The sequence below is a fragment of the Microtus ochrogaster genome, chromosome 5, assembly GCF_000317375.1.
Source record: "Microtus ochrogaster isolate Prairie Vole_2 chromosome 5, MicOch1.0, whole genome shotgun sequence".
NCBI classification, from domain to species: domain Eukaryota; kingdom Metazoa; phylum Chordata; class Mammalia; order Rodentia; family Cricetidae; genus Microtus; species Microtus ochrogaster.
In genome coordinates, this window is record NC_022012.1 from 93195241 (window position 1) to 93207608 (window position 12368).

General features: G+C 45.8%; 1 protein-coding gene across 2 annotated transcripts in view; it reads left to right on the forward strand.

Moving 5' to 3' along the window:
- Positions 1-12368, forward strand: part of Ctnnb1 (catenin beta 1) — a 29063-nt gene that overhangs the window by 442 nt on the left and 16253 nt on the right. The gene's annotated exons all lie outside the window — the stretch shown is intronic.

The following is a 12368-nucleotide window of genomic DNA, read 5'->3' on the forward strand; positions in this document are numbered from 1 at the left end:
CGCCTCCGTTGCCCGCGGACGACGGGGGTGCGGGCCGCCCCCGCGCACAGGGGACGCCGGACTGGCGCGCGTCGCCTTCTTCCGTCGTGGAGAACGTATAGATAGATCTCTTTCTCTCCTCGCAACGACCTGACTGTGTGAGTTTGAATCCAAACAACTTTAAAGCCGTGGAGTCGCCAAACTCTTGGGTGCAGCGGGCGGGAGGAGTCAGGAGCGTGTCCTCGGAGGACGGCGCGTCCTGAACTCGCGTGGGATCGGTGGCGGCAGGGCCGAGACCCCGGCGGGAATGAGGGGGGGTCGTGGGCGAGCGACGACCACTCCTGGTGGGGGGTGCACAGGATTCGGAAGCCGGGGGTAGGGGGAGGGGGCTCCTCTGTAGCCAGAACGCGAGCCACTTAGTGCGGGGTCCGCTCCAAGTGTGCTTTTCCTGGGCGCAGACCGCCAGGCCGTGCGGGCGAGCGAGCGGTCCGACTCGTTCCGAGTGTTGTGTTCGGGGACCGGACTTGGGACGGACGCTCCCGAGCTGGACGCCCCAGGCCCGCTCCGCTGCGCCGCCCGGCTGCGGGGCAGCTTTGTCTCGGGCTCGGGTCTCCAGACATCTGTGGGCTCCCCTCCCCCCGGGCCTGAGCGCTGAATGGAGAGTGGCTGGGCCGCTGGTATGCGGAGGTCGGCGAGAGGAAATCGAGGAGTGGTTTTAGTGAAACGAGAGCTTTGTGCCGTGAATAATGGTGGCTTAGACCAGACAACAAGCTCGAGAGACGGCTGCTTTGCCTTTGATGAAAGTCTGCCTCCTGTTTTTCACATGGCCAAGTTGTGAAGCGTTTTGTCTGGGATTTAGGAAGCCATTTCGCTATTTACTTGTGGCTTGCTGCCGCCTCGGAGCACTCCCTCGTCCCGGCAAAGAGGGAATACAGCTTGCTCTGTTGGTTTCTAATTTAACGGCGCTTAGGCTTATTGGTTTTGTATTTCCATGTGTTTGGCCCAAACTTTATTTTAATTAAGGCTGCTGTTACATTTAGTTCACTTTTACCTTTAAATATTCAGAAATCCCCCAAATTTAAAAGAAGTGCCTTTCAGGTTTGAGAGCGCCCTTTCTCAAGCATCAGACAACATTGATGACCGTGCTGGGGATTGTCATTCTGAGACCTAACAACCTTTGTCCTGAAGACCGAGCCTGGACAATTGGTGGCGGGGAAGTAGGAAGCTTGCAAAAGTCTTTCTCTAGTAGTAGCTAGCGCCAGACCCTCCCAGGCAGAAGTCCTTGAGGAAGCAGGCTGTCTGGAAAGCTTAGCTTGCCTGGGACAGAGTCCTTTTGGACCTCACGGTCGGAGGACCAGCCTCCAATAGGGAAGCGGTTCACCAGGCGCAGGTGTCGGGAAATACTATCTGGTAGACTTGTTGAGAGCAGCGCTTCTCAGCCTTCCTAATGCTGCGACCCTTTATTACAATTGTGGCCCCAACCAGAAAAGTTCGTTGTTGTTTCATAACTAATTTTGCTACTGTTATGAATCATAGTGAATACCTGTTTTCCGGTGGTCTTAGGCAAGCCCTGTGAAAGGGTCCTTCGACCCCCAGGTTGAGAACCTTTGGCCTGACTAGTGTACGTTGGGTATTAAATGTCCCCAGCTGTAATGATGGGGGTAATAGAAATTGTGCTTCGGCACCATTTTGTGAATGCCACCGCCAAGGTGGTTGACAAGGAGACACGTTTCTTAAGTGTGTGCCCAGAGATGCTGGTGGTGAGTGCAGGGCAGAAATAGAGCCTGTGCACACTGGGGGTGGGAAGCTTGATGGGCACACTTGTAAGCAGTAAGGGGGCAGCGAAGGCGGAGTCGAATGAGAATCTCAGTGCTTAGGTGAGGGAGTGGTCTGGGCCTCAGACGCCTGCCTGATAAACTGTTCAAAACCTTACAGATGGTAACTTCTTCCTTCCTTCCTTTATTTCGTGGCCCCTTTCTAAACATTTGACCAATGTTTAGAGCAGATGCTTTGGTGCCAGGCCTGAGGAGGCAGCCTCTGTTCTCTCTGAGAGGACACAGTTTGCAGAATAGTCAGTCAGGCCTTGAGGTTCAGCGGTGGCAGAGGGTGTAGTCCATAATGAGCTAACAGGGTGAAATGAGTACCAACTTGTGCTTTTATAAAATGAAAAGTGTTTTTTTGTCAATTGAAAGTGAATCAAAGGTTCTTAATCCTCTAGAGAAAGGTCTTTATTTCCTGATTACCTAAGAAAGTTTCCTTTGTATTTAAGGCTGAGCTTCTCTTGACTAGGAACCTGGATTTATCTGCTGGTCAATCTCTGGAAGAATGCATATTTATATATTCTTCCTTGGGGAGAAAGGATTTTAAGAGGAAGTACACTATCTTAGGGCCTAGCCACCTTTTTTGAACTTGCTTGTGGTGTCTCTTCCCAGTTTTCAGTTGAGGCAGCAGTGCTTGTGGTCATGTGGAGCGCCCTCGGGTGGACAGGACGCAGGTTGCTTTTCCACTTACTCCCGCAGGTTTGTGTGGGTGATTCTGTGGGGGAACAGTTGTGCAGGACTCCCAGGTAAAGGGCTGGCCTGAGAGCAGGGCTGGCCCTTGGCGAGAGAACACGCAGTCAGTACGGCAGTGTTAAGGGCTCTGTGCTTACAGTGTGAGAAACCAGGGCTCAGGTGCTCAAGGGGGTAAAGGCCACACTGCTGATTTACTGGAGAAAAAAAGCTCTTTCGGGATTTGTCAGCTGTGAAGTGAGTGTGGTTCCTGCCTGTGAGCTGAGGACAGCACTGGTTGGCTGGAAGGCTTGTCTGCACCTTCAGACCTTCCTCTCCACTCCTGGGTAGAGGTGAGCACTTCTCTTAGTAGCATTGCTTCTGAAAATACTGTTTCAGATCAGTCTGGTTACTTACAAGGGTGTGAAGCATTGGTTTTTGAAGCGAAATGGTCAGTTTACAAGGATTCTTGAGAGTTTAGATTTTGTTTTTGGATTCTGCTTTCCAGAATCTGGCTGAAATGAAATAGTGTCTACTGTGTAGAGACAGCTGGTGATCACTTAGCCTTTGGAACTCCAGGTTTCTTGCTGTAAAGGGAGTATTGTCACATTTGAGTGTGACTTTTGTTATTGCTTTTTTATTTTTGAAATCTCATTTCTCTTTCCCCTTCCTTGCTCCATATCTCTCTTGCTCTCACTGAAATTCCTGGCCTATTTTTTCATTGTTAGATACACATACAGGCGCACATATATTCCTAACTACAACCTGCTTAGTCTGTGTAATGTTTTCAGGGCTGCCTGTTTGGTATTGGCTAATTAATTGGGGAGCTTTTCTCTAGGGACGACTCTCCTACCATCAGCATTCGACAGTTGCCTATAGTCCCCTGTGTATAGGGTTAAGTCCTCATGGTCTACCCCCACACACACTCTAGCATGTCCATGTACTATTAACTATCTACCTAAAAATGTATAATACACATAATTATATAAATACATATATATATAGTTTATGTACAATTTTCTCATCTGGAGCCAAAGACTTATCTAACAAAAAAAAACCCAATACTAGGCATGAGAAACTCTCTTTTGAGTGGTTGGCCAGCTCTCTGCCAGTAGATTCCCAAAACATACACCTATTGCTATTACCCTTGGTTGTTCCCAAGAGGTGGAGGGTAAGTTCTTATCGCTAAAGGTGCCATGCACTTCAGACCAGGGCCCAGAGGCTTACAAAAGAGGGAGGCAGCCAGCAGTTCTGCACAGCTGTGATGTGATGCCTTCGAACCACGGCAGTGAAGACCATTGCATGATAAGCCCTAGGGGTTCAGTAGTGGAATTGCATACTTTGGGGTAACCAGAAACTCTCTCATTGGTCTTAATTAAGACTGGTTCAACAAGAAGAGAAGGTACTGGAAACCTGGCCAGCTCTCCAGGCGAATGAGTCATAGATCTTGGAGAAGCAGTTCTCTTCATGGTGGTCTTCAGGCTCCTAAACGCTGGACAAAGTCCACCCCACTCACCTTATTTAAACCATCTCCTGGTTTCACTAGAAGCCTGAGCCGCCAAGCTGAATGTAATAGTAGGCTAATTTCAAACTTAGGTAGAAACAGTGTTGACCTGGAGGTTAGCTGAGTATGTTTAATTTGGTAGTATGTTAATTTTGGTCATCTGGTTTGGGCGGGCAAGGTAATTGTATTGGTTCAGTCTTTTACTGCTAGCCTGATTTTGACTCCAAGTTTGTAAAGTGGTCTTTGTTTAAATGGCAGGTTCTGGCTGGACTAAAAAAAAATGAGCTGGTCTTCAGAAGCATGTAGAGCGTGCTGTGTCACAGCCTACAGTCCTGCACAGAAGGCTGAGCTCAGCAGGGGAAGGATTCTTGTGAGCCCATAATGAGGCCATCTCAAAACATAACAAAATGCCTCCTGAATATAGTGCCGCAGCTGTGACTTTGTGCAACATGGGTCTTTGCATCCTGAACTCTCAGTCCCAGGCATCTAACCCATCCCATGGGCCTGTGTTTCTTTGTGGAGCTGCTGGAGAGGGTTTGTTTGCTTTCCTGAGACAGGGTCTCCCTGTGTGTTCCAGGTTGGCCTGGAACAGGTTCTGGGGTGCTGGGATTGCATGCACCAGCACTGTGCCTGGCTAGTGTCTTGTGGTATTCCAGAAGTTTTCCTAGTTCTGGTTTATCAGCATTGGTTCAGAAGGTGGCTGTTATGTTCCATTTCTTATCGTGACAGTAATAGACAGTGGTCTACTCGGGTTGCGATCCACAGGTTGAGAGCCACTGATCTAGGTTCTGTGAGAACTGTCTCAAGCATTTCCCATTTTTTTCTTCTGTTTTTTCTTGAGATTTAACTCAATTTCTAGATTGATTTTATTATTAAAGCAGATGTATAACAGATATGTTTAACAGTTTTGAAAAACTGATTTATAACCCCTGAGTATGTTCTTAAATCTTCATGTTATCTGTGGTCAGCAAATTTGACTGTTGGTCTGAAGGGGAAGGAAGAGTAAAAAAGCTGGAGTTAGGGCCAGGCTTTCCAGTAGCTGAAGGGGTGGGTGGTACATACCTCTAAATGAATGTGTACTTATGGGCACCCGCTGCATAAAATGCAAGGAACGGAGTTCACTGCGAGATTTCTTGGGAGTACAGTTTGAAGATCTTAAATTTAGGTTAGAGTATGAACTGGTTACATTGCAGGGTGGTGGCTGCAAACTTTGTCTAGCATTTCCTTAATACAGAATAAGCAGGTGAAGAGTCATGCACTTCAGAACTAGGGGGGACAAGGGTGTAGAGCTGAGTTTGCCTTCAGATTCTGAATGGACTGCTGTAAACGAACAGTACATCACAGGTGAGCATTTTTTTTTAATAAATGCTGTGTAAAACTTTGTACCAGTGGAAAGACTTTACAACAGCAGATGTAGTATTAAATGCCATAAGGTTCATTTAGATGCAGAAATAGAAGTGTGTTATTAGGGGACAGTGTGCTAATTTTATCTTTTTAAATAGATAAGTTTAATGTCTTATTTTAATTTAGGATTTTAGCCCAGCCACTTTGTGATTCCATGTCTGATAATGACCTGCTAGAGACCTTTATTACCTAGTTTTAATTGTGGGTCCTAAAGCAGAGCTCCAGACATTGTCTGATCCTTTTCTCATCTTGGAAGTTGCAGTTGGAAGTCCAGGAATACCAGAAGAGCAGCAGGTACTTTGGAGGGCGAATAATGGCTGCCCAGATGGTGGTGCTGCTGCCCAGTAAAGCCCTAAAGTTCACTGCCAACGTTATATTTAAGAAAATGGTGAAAGCAGATTTTTGCCTAGAGTGGTGGTTCACTTTTGTACTCCTAGCACTGTGGAGGCTGAGGAAGTAGGGAGAGCTTCTGAAGGGGTGCTTGACTAATGCTCTGCCCTAGTACTGAAGGGGCCTGGGTTTTTCCTTATTGCCATTCTATCCCAGCACATGCTGCTCTGTGAAATTTCTCTGAAGGCTCTATGAAGAGACTGTTTGATACCTGCTCTTTCTCCTCAACTAGAGGCAGCTGGAACCTACAACCTTATCCGTTGCATCATGGGTCCATTTAACAGTGTGTGGGGGAGTGATGGATAATTGGAAGAACACCACGGACCCCTGTGACTGTCCTCTCACCTTAGGATAAACTCTGGTAATTGTTCGGGGTGTGGCTGGAGCAAGCCCACGGGCTCACATTCTCTGTCCTGCACGCCGGTGCTTCCGGTGCTTTCCCGAGGCCTGTCTGCCTCTTACTGTCTACAGACAGACATGCTGTGATTTATACCATTCATTCCCCCCCCCCCTTTTCACTCGCACTAGTGATACTTTGTTAGGCATTTGGGGCCTCTTTTCAGTTATTGTAGCATTAGCCCAGTTGCTGCAGTTGTTTTGGGGGTTTTCGCTGCATCTGGGCAAGCTTTCTCCATTCTTGACTGGGAACCCTTGGCTCTTGCTCTCGTCTCTGACCTGTGATGGTGTGACTGAGCTGAAGGGTCAGTCCTTGAGCCTCCCTGTTTAGTTCATGCTCACTGTCCGGCTTAAATAGACACTGTGATTTGCAATTGTACGCCTCGGTTTCCACCATGGTGCATTTATAAGAAGCAGCCTAAGCAGTGAATTGGGAACTGACCCCAACTTACTGGGCTGTAACTGTGGCTTTTTGTGTCTAAATCTCTCCAAATCTTGTCCTTTTTTCCCTAGTATATCCAGCATTGGTTCATTTTCTTGGCGTAGCCACGGCACCTCAGTCTTGGCTTTCACGGTGCGAAGGCCTTTTAGCTTCCCCTGCTGGATATCCTTCTGTATCTGTTCCCCTCAGTGCACTCAGTGTTGCAGCGGGGTGCTGCCACTCCTGTGCAAAAACCGGGACTTTAGCTCAGGTCCGCAGTAACTTAGGCTCCTGTGCGGATCACGCTGTCTGCCTCGAGTCCCATTCTGGTTGGTGTCAAATCCTTCTCATTTTTACCCTCTTCGGAAAAAAAGTATATATCACCCTCCCTTATTTGGTTTGATAATGGCCTGTAAGGCAGTACGTACTGCTTTGTTTTTGCCCTTACAGGCCCTTCTGTTTTGTGTAGGTCACGGGGACTTGTGGATTTGCCCTCCCCCCTTTTACATCTAGTGCTCCTCACAGACGTGAGGTCTGTGCATAACGCACACTGTCGGCCCCTGTCCAGTTCACACTACCTTGGCTCTTGCTTAAGATCAGACAATGGCTGTGCTTTAGTCTTGGTCTTGATCTTAAGATCAGACAATGGCTGTGCTTTAGTTGGTCAGCATTTGTGTTTTCTTGCTTCTAGCATTGCACTATAGAATGGGACCTGTGGTGCAGGGACAGTGTTTGTGCTTTCTTAGCAGCTTTAGCTGCCACAGTGTGGCTGCAGACTGAAAAACTAGAGTCTTCAGATGTAAGCTTCGGTACCCATAGCCACAGGTAGCAGCTTTAGATGGATGGGACCCATTTTCCTCCCAGACGGGTCCCATTGCTCCATTCCTCTGACAGAGCCCTGGGCCTGTCCTGTTGCTGCAGTGCCCTGGCCTGTTACTGCTGTACCTGCTTGGCTGCTGTCTCTTTCTTACAGGGTTTCCAGGTATAGCAAGAATAAGCTGCTCTATCACGATGCTGAGAACCAGCACCTGGGATGGGGATGAGGGCACAGGCAAGCCAGGCTACATAAGTGAGCTCTTGGTTACACAGTGAGACCCTGTCTAAAAGAAGAAAACTGTGAGACCACTTGTCCAGCAAAGAAGCCTGCTGAGGGCTGGAGAACAGTCTGTGATTGAGCTGTGGTCAGCCTCACTTTGTGCATTCCACCCCTCTTTTCAGATGAAACCACTGAGCTCACAGTGTGGTTCTTAAAGGGTGCTGGAGCCCTATCCTGTGTGTGCTGGGTGGTCCACAGGTCAATGAGTTTTCCTTCGTGCTGCCTCTTTCCTGAGTCCTGGTCCCAGCAGCAAGGCCACCCTTCAGCAGGCCGCTGGCAGCTCTTCAGTGGGACCATCCCCAGAACCTGTTAGCATTCTAGCGGGTGGTGGCTGCTGAAATGGTTGCTGAGTAAATGAAGGAAATCTGTATGCTAAATTTGTGATGTTTGTGTCTTGAAACTGTGTTCCTTTTATATAACAATATGGCAAATTGAGAAAATAAAACACCAGTGGAGTATTCATAATGTAGCTCCAGGTAGCGAACAGCTCATTTACTGTTGTGTTTTGGGGCTCACAAACAAAGATGGGGGGGCCATTCCTCGAAGTTCTTTGTATTAAAATAATAAAATACATTTGCATTCTTAGTAAAATTTTGCATCTCTGTAATACTCTAAATATCAGGAACCTTCACAGTTGTAAGGTTTGCTATTCTGGAAGCGGACCAGACAGTGAAACATCACATGGCTTGATGAGGCTGTAGGCAGGGGAGCAGCTGCTGCCTGGTCTACTACTAGGGTCATTTTGCATTATTCCTTTCTTGGGTCCTTTCTGTGCTTTTAACCTTGATTATTGCTACCTAATGTTATCTGTGAAGTTTGTGCTCTGGGGTTTGTGTTTACTCTTCCTTAAGAGTTTGAACACCAACATTCCATGTGATACTTTTTAAAAAGTGCCACGCCAGGGCACTGTGTCAGCTCCTCTTGGCAATGGCAGTTCTTTGTTAGCAAGCACAAGATGGGTCCACTAGTGTGGGTGGGTACACTTGAACACACTTGCAAATCTATGGTCTTCAGGGAGTTTAAAAGTCTTAAATATATTGGACCTCAATTCTTTTTTCTCACGTACTGGTCTTGATGGCCTAATGAAATATTTTTTCACAAATAAAACTATGGCTTTCATAGATCATTTTGTCCTGTTGTTCACACAACCTTCTTTGAAAGTTCACATGAAAACAACTAAGAGATGACCTTTTTAGTAACCTATTAAGCAACTCAAAATTAAAAACTTTTTGTTAATTCATGTTTTAGCTTTGTTTAATCAAAAGATAATTCACTTACGGTTGTCTTTGGGACGAGCATGTGCCTCCTGCTCGCTCCTGTTTTGTGAGGCTGGAGCTGAAGAACAGTGTTGTCTGGACCAGACCAGAAGTACAGTGTCTTGTGATGTGTGGAAAGTGCAGAGGTGGAAATGAAGTTGAGTGCACAGCCACTCTGTGGTGGGGCTGTCTAGTGTTGTTTACAAAGTAGCAGGTCGAGCAGTGAGACTGCAGCATTTTTAGTTTTTGATAAGTGTGTTAGCCCATTGAATAGTTGCGCTTAATATATGCTGAGCACTTTGCAGACTTGGATTAGGAACTGAAGGTGATGCTCCAGTGATCCCTGAGTACATGCAACCAGAGTTCTGATTGGTTTGATGGGGAAGAGAAACTTGTAACAGGTGCTGGGGAGGGAGGGAGATTTCTCTTAAACAGGGAAGGAAAACATTGCATTACTTCTGGAGCCCTGCCACTGACTCTGCCTGCGTCTGAATGTGGAGGGCAAGTTGAGATGCAGAGTTCTCTTTCTTGGGCATGTTTAGAGCCACATTGTGGAGTATGGAACCGCCCAGGAACATTGGACCATAGATCAGCTATAGTTAGTGTCAAGGAAATCGAGTGTGATTTAGGATTACTTAATCTGAAGTTCTGACCCTATATTCACTTGACTTAACCATTATAACTCTGGAGAAGCAAGAAGTAAGATTGAATTGACAAAGCTGAACACTTGACTCAGGCTACAGACAGACCAGGATTGAAAAGAAAGAAGTAGTTCATTACTTGGGAAGCTCATAGAGTTCAAGGCCATCCTTGGTTACATCAATAGGATGATTCCCCTCAAGAGAGAATACAGTTTTTACTTCATTTTTAGCAGTTTTGCCTTTTGAAGCATGATAGTAGAATGGTTTCTGCATCTACACAGAATCTGGTAGGTTGCTTGCTCTTAGGCTTTAATACTTTCAGCACTTGGCTAGTAAGCATTTATTCTTAGACAAGTATCATTTTATTCTACTTTGATTATAGTTACTCTGTGTGCACACACGTAAGACACTGTCTTAAATTTGTCTTGATTCTGCAGGTCATAGGCAAAACATTTGCATGCCTGATAATGTTGAAAGAATTGATGGGGGATAGTCTCTTATTCTTTAATGACTGTGTGAGTTGTGTGAGAAGTTCAGTCTTGACTGGGCACAGTGACCACTTTCCTGGTCTACCTGTTTTCTTTTCTGCCCTATGTCTCCCGGCCCATGAGTCTAGGGTGGAGGGAGTGGTGGACATAGGATGGTGGGTTGCCATGTGCTCAGCTAGGCTTCCTGACTCCCAGCCCCTAGGAACTTGGGAAATTCTGACTCACGCCTCAGTGGTTCCTGGTTCACTTTGAATTTTATTCTGCATCTTTATTGATCCCCAGGCTGCTCACGGATCTCTGCCTGTGTTAAATTGGTCACTATTTAGTACTATTTTCATACCAACCGTATTCTAAGGATCGCTTGTCCACTTTTGGAGGGCTCTGCCCTGCCCTCATCTGCCTTGGGAAGCCTCCCTGACACCACACTGTGGAGACTCTGCATTTCTTAGAGTCTTCTCACTTCTCTTGTTAGGTAGGGAGAAGTGGGGGAGGGGAGTAACATGGTCAAAAATATTGTCTGAAAGCATCCTTGTATAAAGAAATAGAGGTGTTACTTAGCTATATGACCTTGACTTCCAAGACTCTTTGATGATGTAACACCAGTAACAAAAGGTACTTAAAATTTGGGTGGGTGAATATCTAGTCCATGTCACATAGATTATTATTTATTCAGTTTTGTCGGTGCAGTTTACGGGTTTTCTGTTCCACTGCACAGGTGGAATGCCTCTGATAAGTCCTTTAGCATTAACAAATGAGGCTCTCACTTAAAAGGTGGAAATGATAGATGGGGGAGCTCAGTGACTGCTTGGGTGTGGTTGCCATCGCCTTTCTACTGGTCCTCGGAGCCAGGCAAAGGCCTTCCCTGTGGGCTCCTGTCCTCACTGCCTACGCCACTATTTCTTTGAAATACTGGTTCTTGTTCTTCTTTCCAGTGTATTCATTTTTCCTGTTTTTTGTGTGCTATGGGTTTTTGCCTTTAATCGTGTTTCCAGTATGCTATTTTTAAAATTACAATATAGGTAGAGGTCCATTGCCCAGAATTTTAACTAGAATGTGTGTATGGATGAGGGTGTGCATACATCCTTTATGCTTTCTGTTAAAGCTTCAATTTTAGCTCACACTTACTAACTGCTTTAGTTTGAGTTTTACTTTTGAATGGTGTTTGATGGAATGTGGGTAATGTACAGGTGAAGGTGGCTTTTAGAATGACTGGCCAGTTTTCCTAGTGTCTGGTCAGGTCATCCAGCTCTTTCTGGCTGGAAGACCGGCTCTCCGTTTCTGTTTGGGCATTGTTTGCTTTTGTTATAGTTTTGTTCATAGGAAAATGAGAACCAATTGTTAGTGCTGCAGAAATATGAGCAAGTAAAGCCTGAGGAAACCCTGGCTTTGTAAAGCATGGCCATGCCAGCTGCCCACTGTGGGAACTCCGGGAAGCTCATAGAGCAGGGCCGGGTAGGTGGTGGAGTGGCTTCACTACATCAGCTTCAGGAGTTAGGTAAAACGATTTTATTTAAAGAAGGCAGACTAGAATTTGTTTTGAGTACATGGAACTAACCAGATCAGAGAGAGCTGGCGTGTACTTTTTCTAGTCAGAAAACAGACTTCTGTGCACTTGCCTGCATGTTTTCTTTCTCTTGATGTTGTCATGGATGGACTCATAATTACATTATTTCTGTGCTGAAGGAAAATAATTTTTGCATATAACTATAATAGTCACTTTTATTTCATTGAAGCTGAGTTTTCTGTTCAGACTTTACTAGATTATAAAACCCACTTAATGGTCATAGAAGTGCTCAAGAGTTCTCAAATCTAAGCATGCAGTCACTTGTAAAGTTGGGAGAATTGGATATTTTCATTTAGGATGGCACTATTTTAAGACCTAAAAGTTTAGAAGTACGGAAATTGGGCTTTAATTTTTATTTAAAATGTTAATAGCTAATTTTTGCATATAGTTTTATGTAAGGTACAGAGAGTACTGTGACAGCACCCATGTACTCACTACTCTGATTAATAAGCATTTTGCAACTGACAATGGTTTACTGTATCTGATTTTTAAAATGATACCTAAAGCCTGCTGAAAACTTGGCACTGTACTCTCTCTGTCCTTGCTGAAGCAGCTGGTATGCAGCCTTCACACTCTGCGCACGCCCTAGAATCATTGCTTGGAGTCATACAGTGTGTACGGATGGTGAATGAAGTCTGCCTCGTGACGGGTGCATGTGATGACTTTGCTTATGCTATTAAGTACTTGAAAGCTGGAGGGAAAGGATGCTTAAGTTATTTTTGTTAGTTGCGAATTTCACA